General features: G+C 37.5%; 1 protein-coding gene and 1 long non-coding RNA gene across 2 annotated transcripts in view; both read left to right on the top strand.

Annotated features, from left to right (window-relative positions):
• Window positions 1-11,777, top strand: part of LOC109975379 (trichohyalin-like) — a 201,578-nt gene that overhangs the window by 32,675 nt on the left and 157,126 nt on the right. The window lies entirely within an intron of this gene.
• On the top strand, window positions 4,814-6,280 carry LOC114918942 (uncharacterized). The gene is made up of 2 exons (XR_010669075.1): window positions 4,814-4,857; window positions 5,760-6,280. It is a non-coding gene; the product is annotated as an uncharacterized lncRNA (long non-coding RNA).

Genomic DNA, 11,777 nt, shown 5'->3' with positions numbered 1-11,777 from the left:
TTCTATTAATGTGAATGATGTGGAATGGTTTGTCTGAATCTGTATTGTACGGTGGCTGGGAAGTACAAATCAAAAGACAAATTCACTCTATGGAAAACATTTTATAAAACAAAAATACAAAAGCAAAACACCTTTTACCAAGGACACAAATTATTTACATTTCAGAAAACAAATTTAAAAGGTGTAAACACTTTTACGAGCGCTGAGAGGAATTTACAAATGCCAGAATCTTGATGGAAAGGGAATGTACCAAATGCCAGAAGCGGTCACTTAACCTGTTTTCACATATGCAGACTATTCCTGTATCACAATGTCAACTAAAGAGTGAGAACAACATACTGACGAACAGAAAACTTAATGCAGTCATTTAATTACCTGCATGGAGATCGTACGGTGTATACACTTTATGCACCGTGCAGCAGTCACAGTATACACGTCACTCCCCCCTCCCATTGGCTCGAGGTGAATTCTCCAGAGAATATCCTGCTGCGTTCTCACATCAGCTGACTTGGATTTTCTGTGGAAAAAAATACTATGGTGTGTGGCAGGAGAAACTCCGGGTGAAGTCTGAATGAAAAATTTGGCTGTTTGCGTTCACACATGCAGCTCCTCCTGGAAATATCCTGATTTTTTTTTTAGAATTTTTCTGAAAGTGTGTAAGCCTTTTCCTGTCTCTCTTCAGCTGTCCTATCAAATAAAGGTAAATACGGCCCAATAGACTGCGTTAAACTTTGTTTTGTCCTTTGTGAAAGTGTTTTCCTTTTGTAATTTTTATTTCATAAAATGTTTTCCAAAATTTAAATTTGTCTCCAGCTTTGTAAAAGTATTTCACACTTACTTTTTCAAGTAAGCAACAGCCAAATAAGTGTGAAGTATAGCTGTATTAAGTGGCATAAATGAAGAAGGAAAAACAAACAAAAGAATGGATAGGTATAGGTAGTGCTAGTAGACTAAATTACCTCAAAACTGTACTAAAGTTCAGTATTTAATTAATGTTAATTTAGTTTATAGTTAGATTTATCAATAGCTGGATAAATACACAATATGTGAACCAAAGCAGAACAAATACATTACAAATAAACCAGAGGAAAGATATTTTATTATGAGTATTTATTTCATAATCCTGTCCTGTCCAGCATCAAATGCACTGTTTTGAGTTTTTGCCTGATGCCTCTGTACTTCTGCCTGGTTATCCTCATTTTTGGTTTTGACCTCTGGGACGGACTGAGTTTTGCTCTTCCTGAAAACTTCAGTAAACTCTCAGTTTGTGCCTTACTCCTGCCTCTGCCCTGTGATTCTGCGTGTGGGTCTTCTCTGATTTGTAATAGAAGTCAAAAGTTCCTGCAGTGTTTGGGATGATCTGAATCACTATCATTGTAAGGTACACAGCATGAATATGTCACTTAAAATGTGAACTTAAATTCAACTGTTAGTCTAAGACCTATAGGAGAGAAAAAGCATACTATTACCAAATGCAATGCATTGGATAGAGTCAGAAATCTTTGGTGTCGGAAACATAGGAAAAACGTGTTTCCGAGTTGTAAAATGCTCATGATGGGCAAAATATGTTTGTTAATGTTGACATACTTTTTATTTTTTGCCTGGTTTCTTCTTATTACGAGATAAAGATCTTGTTATTACCTCGTTTACCTTCATTCTCGTTCCTAAAAACAATGGTTGGGTTTGTTGCCCTGAGCTCAGGCTCACAGGCTAGGCTGCCAGTCCGCGGTAGCACCCAGTGGCTTCAAGATGGACATTACTGAGCTGGATAGCTGTCGTGGGTGCTTTTTACTGAGGAGGCTAAGATGGAGGGTCCATTATAGTTTGTGTTTTTGAAATTTGTTTCCTTTACAGTGAGGGCAAAGCGTTACCCAGCACGGCAGCCTAACCTGTGAGCCTGAGCTCAGGGCAACAAACCCCACGGTGTTTGCAGCTCGTCAGACACATTTGAAGATATGTGTGCGCATTTGTGGATTTTGCACGGCAGGAGTTGTAATGTTTGTAAAACCCCGAGATGAAGCAGGCGGAGAACGACGTAGCAATGTATAGGCTTTAATCCAGAGGCTGCCGGTTACATGCACAAACAGTGACTAACTAACCATGACTGAGCTACATGACTGCTCTATATAAATGTGTCACCCATAGATGGCGTTGTTGCTTCACTTAAAGCTGCCATCAACATTACAGGAGTGTTGTAAAATGTATGTAAAATGACAGCCAATGGAGAGGCCTCAGTTGTAAGAGGTCATTTGTGTATTTTCAGGATTTACAGCTGAAAAAGTTCACTGCTATTAATAAATAAGTAAACATTTAGAAATTGGTCTACAGATTTGCAGATTAGTACACGCATTTGTGGATTTTTCTTTTTTTTACACATTTGTGGATCTGTGTGTGCATTTGTGGATCTGTACGAATATTCAAATAGTTTTGACATAACAATCCTCCGAAATACGAAGAGTTGCTCTTAGTGACCAAATTTTAAGACAATTTGGAGAATCATGACATTTTCTAAGAATTTCCCCTTAAAGTTAAGACAAGATCCTTGTAAAAGAGTTGCCCTGAGAATGTTCCTAAACTAAAAATCCTTCCTAGGATCTTTTACGCTAATGCTCTGAGAGGAGAGGGATTTTGAATACAGGCCTATGCTTTTATTGTAAGGTTGACGAGCAGATTGGAAACAGGTGTGTCTCGTCTGCACATACAGAATCCATACCGTTTTTATTTATATTATATTATTATTATATTATACCGTTTTTATTTATATTATATTATTATTATATTATACCGTTTTTATTTATATTATATTATTATTATATTATACCGTTTTATTTTTTGTAAATGCTTAGTTTTATTTATTTTTTGATATACTTAATTAATCCCTGAGGTTTCACACTCTGATATTTATAGGGACATGCTTCTCACACACATGCACAAACAGGACCTGTGGACATGCATTGGTGGAAAGATGTCAGAGTGGGGCTGCTACAAGCTGCTAAGCAGAGAGCGCATCAGAGCAGTTGGGGGTTCGGTGCCTTGCTCAAGGGCACCTCGGCAGTGCTCGGGAAGCGATCTGGCACCTCTCCAGTTACCAGACAAACTTCCAGATTTGGTCCGCACCGGGACTTGAACAGGCGACCCTCCGGTTCCCAACCTAAGCCCCTACAGACTGAGTTACTGCCGCCCCCATTTTGTTGGTCTCTGTATCGTAAATCTTTCAGAGAACATATCAAGCTACTTTTTTTTTATGAACCTTAGACATATTATGTGAGTCAGTGAAAAAAGTTTTAACTTGTGCGGTCAGTAAGTTTATCCAGAATTGAAACTGAAATACTCGAGACAACATGTAATGACAGGCCGAGTGTCACTCTGTACGTTTGTGTCAGAGACAAAAACTAAAGACATTTTCTCTATGATTTTATTTTAGGTCTTTTTTTTTTTTTACACAATACTGTTTCTGTTATGTTTTTGGTAAAGTTGTTTTAAATTTTAGTTTCAGTGAATGAAAATGTTTTTTACACTTGAGTTTTTGTTATTTGTTTGATTTCGTTAACAATCCTAACCTTGGAATGAACACAGTCAACTTTTACTGGACTGATTCCTAATTTGTACTTTTCAGCATTTGTTGGGTCTGGATGTTTAACATTGCAATCTTCAAACTGTCTTACAGTTACATGTAGTCTTACACTGACCTGAACCACTGCATGATGTCAACTGTCGGGTCCTTCAAAGAAAAAAGCTCATCTCTAAGGTAAGATTTAATCAACCTTTAAATGTCATTGCAATTATTACACAACACACACACACACACACACACACACACACACACACACACACACACACACACACACACACACACACACACACACACACACACACACACACACACACACACACACACACCCTGGTCCCCTGAGACATGTTTGGCGTCTCGTTATCATCTGACTGTAAAGACTTTATATCATAAATTAAAGGTTACATATTTAAAATACACTTTAACAAGTGTTTCTAACAGTAATATGTGTCGCTAGTCTGTCTCCAAACCCCCCAATATTAAGAATAAAGGGAAAAGTTCATCCTCTCCGTCTTTAGCTGCTCCACTTTTCAGAAAATGTGTGTTCTAACAGGCTGTTTGGAGATTTTCCCTTCATGACATCACAAAGGGCAGTAACCCCTCCCCCATGTGGGTAGGGGAATAGGATAAAAAAACGAGAATAGGATAAAGGTACAAGACGATGTATATAATTTTCTACCCATCCAACAATCCATTCAGAGTGATACTGCTTCTTCTTAAATGTAACTTTTGTCATCGTTATAGCCTGCTAGTTAAACTATCACGTTCACATTTGGCGCAGAGGAGCGGAAAACATTGCCTTTGTCTCCACCAATCAGAGACGTCGCTGTGACGCTCACTGATCGTGGGTAGTGTAGTTCTTTTCCCCGATTGGGAATAAACCACGTTTTAATATCATCAGGTTAATATCATTCAAACTTGGGTCTCCTACAGGAGCATGCCATCGTTTCGCACTCATGTAGCTCGTGGTCAGTCTACTTTGGATGGTTATGATGATGTTATGGCTAATAATCAAATCCACAATGGAGAAAATGAATGGGAGTTCTACTTCTGGATCCACACTGTTGAGCCCTATAGGCCACAAGGTTTCATATTATGTGAGAAGCATGGGAAACCTCTTCTGATTGAAGACAATTAACTTTGACTGCACATATTCCTACTTTGTGATTTCTCTGTTCAGCAGTAGCTAATGTTTAATATCTAACGATCTAATCTCTCTCCCTCTCTCTTCCCAACAAATTTAGGCCCAAGAAAAAACATTCTGCTGAACTATACATTTGTTTCAGGTAAGATTTTATCAACATTCAAATGTCACTGGAATTAGTACAAATTTTTCCATGACCACGCATACATTATCATGCACACACACACACACACACACACACACACACACACACACACACACACACAGCGCTGTTCTTTCAGCTGCTGTAATGCTTCTGTGTTACTACCTCTGAAGATGGTACAGAGGGGGATCACTTCTTCCCCACATTACACCTCTGCAACATTCAGATTGAAGGTGAACCATCACAGGGACGTAAATATTGAAACAGCAGTCCGAATAGGACTTGTGGTACGCAGCTGGTTGAAAGTCAGCGAATTCCCCTTTTGAGAAAACGTCTTGCTGGTCTTGAGTGTTTCAAAAGTCACGTTTTGCAGACGTCCCCTTTTTCAGGGTGAGCTGAAATGTGAACGCAGCAGATACTTTTCAACATGCAGTCATATGATATGAATTCAGAGAGAGAAAGAGGAAGAGAGAGAGAGGAGCTCAAGGAGCCAGTTCCCAGTTATTGGACGTTTTTGTGCATTTAGCCTATTTAGCCTTGTACATATTAGTCTTTGCTTATTTGTTTATTGTTGATATTTAATATTATACCTTTGTACAAAGAGAGCACAGTTTACCAAAGTAAAATTCCTTGTGTGATTAAGCATATCTGGACAATAAAGCTGATTCTGCTAATAAAGTTTCATCAGTTATGAGTGACTGTTTGAGACAGCGCTTGAATTATTTGTAAGAGGTCACCACCATCTTGCAGCTTTTTTGTCATTTATACATCTTGTAGAAATCGTGTTGTGCATCCTTTTTTCACTATGAACAGATGTTATGAACCAAAAGATTATACAACTCTAAATGGACCTTTTAGTAGTACTGTCTGTAATTGAAGTTCTGTCTATGGGTTTTTATCAGGAAAGGGGCCTGGTCGAGTCTCCCTACATCCCAAAAGTTTGCTGGAGTTGGGATCTAAACATCATTGAGTGACGGCACATTCATCATCATCTATCTTTAATCATGAAACATTTAAAATAATGAATGATTTTTTTTCACAATTACATTTTTTACAGCAGGGAAATGTCTGTAGCCAATCAGATGTCTCCTTCCTATTCAGCCAATCACGACATACCCACCTTTATTTCAATAGAGGAACGATAAACAACTTTCCATGTTTTTTTCAAACAATGCTAAACTTGAATCTCTCCTTTTATAAAGGTATATACACGTGTAGGAGCCATCATATGGCCATCAATAGGTAATTTGCAGTGGTGTGGTCTGTGAAGCCAAGTAATGTTTTTCATTAATTGTATGTTTTTTTAAATTTGCAAACAACATCCGCTCATTAACCTGATTATATTGTATTCTGTATGACCTTGTCTGCTGCTGCAACGCCCGAATTTCTCCTATGGGGATCAATAAAGTACTATCCTATCCTATATCGTCACTTCTACTGATGACACTTTTCATAAGCACACAAAGCAACAAACATGGACGCTAGAAGACGTAGCACAGAGCTCCTTTGTGCTTCAGTGGCAGAATGAAGAACATCAGGTATGTAGTTTACATTTTTATTCATTTGAGGGGTGTGGTTTAAGAAGAACAGGGGTGAGACTACGCTGCCTTGTTGTGCTCCTCGGAAATGTCCCGTTTACGAGTTATGAGCACGTGAATGGCTGTTACTAACCTCAAGTTGAAATCATGAAACCAAGGTGTTCTTTGAGCTACAGGTATTCATGAGCATGTCCATGTCATCAATCATGCTGTGAGAACTAAACAAAATATACAAAGCATAAAATAAGAGAGCATCAAAAACATGTCACAAACACAAATTGACATATTTACACAATGTAGCTTTTTAAACACGGACTACAATGGCAGGCTGTCATTCATGCTATCATGATTGCCACTAGTTTAGCCTGTTAGCATGTTAGCCATTAGCTTTACTATTAACATATTAGCCATTAGCTTCAGGTAGGCTATAATATAGAAACAACAACCAGAACACAACAGTTCACCTCATGGGCTGCATCAACCGAAAGGGGGGTAAAGGAAACTTCACTCATGGGTCAGTCTTCTCTTTATTAAACTTTTGAATGATACACAGAACCACTCTCAAACATCCTCCTGTGATCAACCTGCCACGTGCTCTGCCTCTCCTGGCCAGGTGAGGAACACAACTCTTAATCATGTCCCGCCCCCAACCACAGAAATAACAGAAAACTCCTCTTATAGAGATATTCTTGATTATATTAATGTTTTATAATGAAAATATTGTTTTATTAAAAATGTATATTGTTGTTATATTTAACTCAAAATGAAGAACTTAAAGTGTGCAGGCCTAACTGATCCTGATGACAGCTATAAGGGCCATTAAAAGTCTTAATGAGGAGTGGGAAATGTCGATTATATCCAAGTTGTGAAGTTGTGATGTTTTAAGTCCTACATTGTAAAACTGTATCAGCACAATCAAAGCTAGTGAAATAAGTGGAATCATTAACACTGTTACACTAACATCACATTAGTGTCTGCTCTGTTAAAAACACAGACTGAGCAGTAGTCACACATTCTCTGGAAGAAGCTTCTGAAGAACCAGAGTCAATAATATTCCTAAAATCAGAGCTATTTAAGAAAACACTTTGGGTAAAGACAACCTACTGAACATGGTTTATACATTAACTGTGTTCAGATCTGTTCTCCTGCAGCTTCTTCCTCTTTAATGTAGTCTGTGTAATGTTTAAGGGGTTGGGTTAAAGAAGAACAAGTGTGGTTGCTGAATTACTTCCATTATCAATCTGTGTCGCAGTTTGTTTTTCTCCATCTAAAGGTAACGTCTATGCATGTTTTATATACCTTAAAAAAAGTAATTTATTTATTTGTGTCCTTCTGTTTGGAAAGTTTGTCAGAAAATGTATAGAGGACGTGTTTTCTTTATTTTATATCCGTGTTTTTACCACCGCTGATGTTGAAGGGATACATCCTGTGAGGACTGAGATGTACGGAGGGTAACCTGTTCTGAAATGACAAACATGGAGCATCTTCTAATACTTTAGTAAAGGTTTCACTAACAAGGAAATAGGCTACTTCCTTGTGTTGTCGGTAAAACAGTTAGTTTAAGAGAGTTTTCACTTCAATTTGCAAGACCTTGTTTGTCTGTCAAATGATGAACAGGACACAAACTGTCTCTGCACATGAGACACTTTAACAAGGCAGACAGATAACAGACACAAATAGTTGTGTTGGGGCTTTACTTATACAGATATGAAACTACACATGCTTTTGGCACATCATCTTCACATTGTCATAAAATATCAGCACCCTGAAAAGATACTGCAAGAAACTGAAGAAAGAACCACACTGACGTGCAGGAAGTGTCTGCAGAGGAAAATACTTTAAGAGTTCTACTTTCATCATTTACTCGCAGGCTGGTCTCCAACTCGTACATTTACAAGATTAATCTTGCAAATTTATGATTTTATTCTCGTAAATGTACGTGTTTATTCTCGAAATTCTGGATTTTGTTTTCTTTAAAATGGCCCTAGTCCTCCGTCATACTAAGAAGTTGGTTTAATGGTGTTTACTTTTTCATATCTTCAGAAGCTCGGGTACAAAACAAAGAAAAACGTCAGCTGCCATTTTAATAAACTATAAAACCTAAGATAACATTTGTTAGTCTACATATTGGTAACTTTTATAAAAGTTAATTAATATTAAAGGACAATTTGACGTCATTATTTAAACCTACACTTTAGTTAGAATAACTTTATTAGGTTAGACAAAAAGGTTTATTTTGGGGCTTCAGGCAAAATCAGAGCTATTTAAGAAAACACTTTGGGTAAAGACAACCTACTGAACATGGTTTATACATTAACTGTGTTCAGATCTGTTCTCCTGCAGCTTCTTCCTGTTTAATTGAGCCTGTGTAATGTGTAAGGGTTTAAAGGAGAACAAGTTTGTTTGGTTTAAGGTTTAAGGCCACTGAATTACTTTCATTATCAACCTGTGTCGCAGTTTGTTTTTCTCCATCTAAAGGTAACGTTTATTCATGTTTTATAGACCTTAAAGAAAGTAATTTATTTAATTGTGTCCTTCTGTTGAGAAAGTTTGTCAGAAAATGTATAGAGGACGTGTTTTCTTCATTTATATCCATTAGGGGTGTGAACGACTGCAGAAAATTGTAAACGGTTACACAACGTCATTTTTTCCGTGTACACAGTTAACTGTTTTTTTTTGTTTTTTATCAATAAAAAAAATAAATAAAAGTGGACCGCAATTGCGCTATACAACCAATGGAGTGTGCGGCTGCTTTTCAGAAAGATTCCTCCGTATCACTGCCGCCCCTCAAAGTTGTCAGACAGATACAATTGTGCTTTATGAAGTAGGCTATATAAGTAACACAGAAAAGTTGCCATAGAAGTTGTGAAAACAAATACCTGTATGTATTTATTTTAGGCCTATAACAAGGCTATGATAAAACAACTACCATGATGAGTATGACATTTTCTTTTTTTGAAAGGACAAGAGACAAAGGATTTCTGCGTTAGTTTCTTTTCCTCCTGTTATACGATCAGGGTAGGCCTCTGTCTGTCTGTGAATGGCTCAGTGCGTATGTGTGTGGGTGGGGGGAGCGAGTGAGGAGAGAGAGAGAACTTGGTGAGTTCTCCTGCAGCTTCTTCCTCTTTAATGTAGTCTGTGCATTGTGTAAAGAAGAACAAGTTTGGTTGAAAGCTGCTGAATTACTTTCTTTATCAATCTGTGTCGCAGTTTGTTTTTCTCCATCTAAAGGTAACGTTTATGCATGTTTTATGTTGCTTAAAGAAAGTAATTTATTTATTTGTGTCCTTCTGTTTGGAAAGTTTGTCAGAAAATGTATAGAGGACGTGTTTTCTTTATTTTATATCCGTGTTTTTACCACCGCTGGATTTAAAGGGATACATCCTGTGAGGCCTGAGACAAACAACATTTTTAGATGAAACTGAGAAATTAATCTGAGTTTGAGTGAACTCATACGGGTCAAGAATTCTTCATAAGCTTTATTTCAGTATTTAGAAGTTGGTTTAATGGTGTTTACTTTTTCATATCTTCAGAAGCTCGGGTACAAAATAAAGAAACACGTCAGCAGCCTTTACGCTATAAAACCTAAGATAACATTTGTTAGTCTACATATTGATAACTTTTAGAAAACATGAAAGTTGATTAATATTAAAGGACAATTTGACGTCATTATTTAAACCTACACTTTAGTTTGAATAACTTTTTTGGCTTAGACAAAAAGGTTTATTTTGGGTTTTTAAGCCTTCATTTTAAGACAGGACAGTGGATAGAGTCAGAAATGAGAGAGCGAGAGAGACAGAGAGAGAGAGAGAGAGAGAGAGAGAGAGAGCGGGGAATGACATGCGGGAGAGGAGCCACAGGTCGGATTCGAACCTTGGCCGCCCGCTTGGAGGTCCACAGTAGTCTACATGTAGCGCTCATAACAATCACCAGACTACCAGCGCCCCCAGATGTTTATTTTAGAAGTCTGTTTAAATAAATAACTTTTAATAAATGTAGACTAGGCCTGTTGTACCATCCAGTGTTTCTAAATCCTCAAACTAATCAGATGTAGTTTATTTTATTGTTTGTTTTTTAGACTTTTAAAGGGAAAATCATGACGTGTGTTCTTGTTTTACATTTGAAATAAGTCTTAATATTTGTATATCTTCTGTACTGATTCTCTGCTCAGTCGGCTGTGAGCTTCATGACTTTAATCTGCAGCATTCACTGACCCTGACAGTGCAGGCAGACTTTTATTCATTTATTTATTTTTCAAATTAAGTTTTAATATAAACACACGTTTTAGTTTTTAATGTTCTTCTGAACTTGAAATATAAACACAGTCAGATCAGTGTGCTCTGCAAGTTTTAAAGTTGTGATTTATGTACAAAAAAATATAATTCAGTACGTCTTAAAGTCCTTCTCTGAGAGCACCGACCTCCATTTGTGGAGTGGCTGAGGCACAACAGTTTCCTTCTATAATGATAAAGGTGTTTATTTGTGTGTGTCCGTTAAGGAGGAAATGGAGAATCCTAACTCTGCATTTCCTTTTTCAGCCCAGAGCCGTGCAGAGACCAGACTCTGAAGAACTCATTATGCCTGACTCACTGAGGAACTGCAGGTTAAAACACTTGTTTGATAAGTCCACATCATGTCCTTTAGATTTTTAGCATCTATATGAGAGAACAATTCTGCTGTTAGTGTTTGACCTGAAGAGAAAACAGCATACTTCAAATCAAAGTTCATCTGGTTTAATCCTGTTCTCTGTGCTGAACATATTCACAAAGTCAATAAAAACGACCTCCTTTCTAGATGATTTAAACGACTCGACATAGTCAAGAGAAAAGAGGAGGCTTCTTTTTAAAGAGGAGACATCCATTCAGAGCGAACACAATCTGCTTTATATCATATTCTAAAAGGAACATCTGATGCATTCTTCATAGTTTCCCTGTAAGGACCAGTTGCTGCATGTGGTTTGATCACAAACAGTCAAATTTCCACAGTTTGCTTGTTCAGAGAAAAATATATGTAAATGTAAATCCATTGATAGGAAAGTACTTTTTAACTGAACTCTTCTGGTAATATGATTCCCACCCTGAGGTCTTCTTCTCAGCAGCAGAGCCAGAAAAACATTCAAAAGGGTTTTTCACTTTGTGGTGGTACATATTGTTTTTGGAATCAAGCAGTTTCTGGGTTTGATCTAATGACAGAAAGTTGTCAGATTCATCTGGTCCGTCCTTCAGGAGGGATTAGTCAAAGGAGAGAGAGAAGAATGCTACTGCCTCTGGTTTACATGTTGATAGAAAGGCAAACATTAACATTATAGCATCATAAAGCAGACTCTGTTTCTTGTCAAAAAGGTTGAACCCCGGGTCGTCCACTTGGATGGCTTTAGCCTCC

This window comes from Labrus bergylta, chromosome 18, assembly GCF_963930695.1.
Source record: "Labrus bergylta chromosome 18, fLabBer1.1, whole genome shotgun sequence".
Lineage (NCBI taxonomy): Eukaryota > Metazoa > Chordata > Actinopteri > Labriformes > Labridae > Labrus > Labrus bergylta.
This window is presented reverse-complemented; position numbering and strand designations above follow the sequence as displayed.